Below are 1,733 nucleotides of genomic sequence, written 5' to 3'. Positions count from 1 at the left end.
GGGCTTATAAATAGACCCCCCAACTGGACATTTGAAGGGTGTGGAGCTGAGGAAACATATCAAGAGTGTTGATACACCATTTTAGTGATCTCCACTTGCATGGTGCTTAGTGATTCATTAGGTGATTAGCATAGGTGCTTTGCAAAGTGCTTAGGTTGATTAGACCACCGTTTATGCGCTTGCTCTAGGTTTAGGCCTAGTGTTTAGTGAGGTTTGCATACCTCTTACCACTCGGTGCTTGCGCGCACCATTGTTGTACATCGGAGGGGCTTATAGTCTTGTGAGATCACACCAACCGTGTTTGTGGTGTGGCCGCCACTGTGTACTAGAGGGAACAAGGCCCATGGCATTTCGGTCGGAAGCTTGATAGTAAAGACGGCGGGGAGCATCTAGGAGAGGCTTGCTAGAAGGCACGTCGGAGACCCACTTACGCATGGGGAAGGCCCGAGGCTATCTATGGAGTTACTCGACTGGGAGCGTGGCCCTTGCGAGGGATTCCTTACAAGGGGCTCCAACGAGGACTAGGGGGAAGCTTGCGTGCTTCTCGATACCTCGGTAAAAATACCGGAGTTGTCGATGAGAGTTTGCATATCTCTATCTTGCTCTTTAGCTTCTGCATTTACATTGATTGTATTACTCCTTTTGTGGTAGAGGTAGCAACACACTAGTAAAACTGTAGTTGCATATTTAGATAGTTTATATATTGCATAGGTTTTGCTAGGGTTAGAAAAAGAGGCCATAGTTTAGAGTTTGAATTTTAAGTTGCCTAATTCCCCCCCCCCCCCCTCTTAGGCGTCATGGTCCCCTACAGCTCGACCTGACCGTTAGTACATGGATGTCCGACCAAGGCCCAGTCGATCCTGATGTCGTATCCATCACTGAAGTCTAGGAACTTCTTCCTGGTGAAGTTAGTCCCGTGGTCGGTGATGATACAGTTAAGAACGCCGAACCGGTAGATGATGTCGAGGAAGAATTTGACCGCCTCTTCTGAGCGAATGTTGGTGATGGGCTTGGCCTCTATCCACTTGGTGAACTTATCGATCACTATGAGCAGGTGAGTGAAGCCACCCGTGCCCTTTTTGAGAGGTCCTACCATGTCGAGGCCCCAGACCACGAATGGCCAGGTGATGGGGATGGTTTGAAGCACCTGTGCTGGCAAATGAGTTTGCCGAGCATAGAATTGGCATCCCTCACACCTGTGGACGACCTTCTCTTCATCTCATAGTGTGGTGGGCCAGTAAAATTAGCGAAAGGCTTTTTTGACCAGCGACCTCGAGGTCGCATGATGTCCGCAGACCTCGGCATGGACCTCAAGGAGGAGCTACTTTTCCTGGTCGGTAGGGATGCACTTCATGAGCACACCCGATGGACTCTATTTGTAGAGTTCGTCACCGAGCACGATGAAGGTCTTGGCACATCGAGCGATCCATTGGGCTTTAGTTCTTTTGGTTGGGAGAACCTCCTCGGGGAGGTAGGCGAGTAGCGGCGCTCGCCAGTCGGTTTGATCGAGTGCCAACACAGCGACGTCAGCATGTGACATCGTCACAGAGGAACTACGGTCGGATCCCCCGAGCACCGGCTTGGCGTCGAGGATGGAGCCCCTGGGCATCGGCTTAGTGTCGGGGTGTGTCTGAATTGGACCTTCTAGGACACGGGCAGACGGCTCATGGAGATCGTTGATGAAGATCCCGCTTGAAGACGGATCTCGCCTGGCGACCAATTTTGCGAGAAAA

Source organism: Miscanthus floridulus, chromosome 8 (genome assembly GCF_019320115.1).
Source record: "Miscanthus floridulus cultivar M001 chromosome 8, ASM1932011v1, whole genome shotgun sequence".
Lineage (NCBI taxonomy): Eukaryota > Viridiplantae > Streptophyta > Magnoliopsida > Poales > Poaceae > Miscanthus > Miscanthus floridulus.
This window is presented reverse-complemented; position numbering follows the sequence as displayed.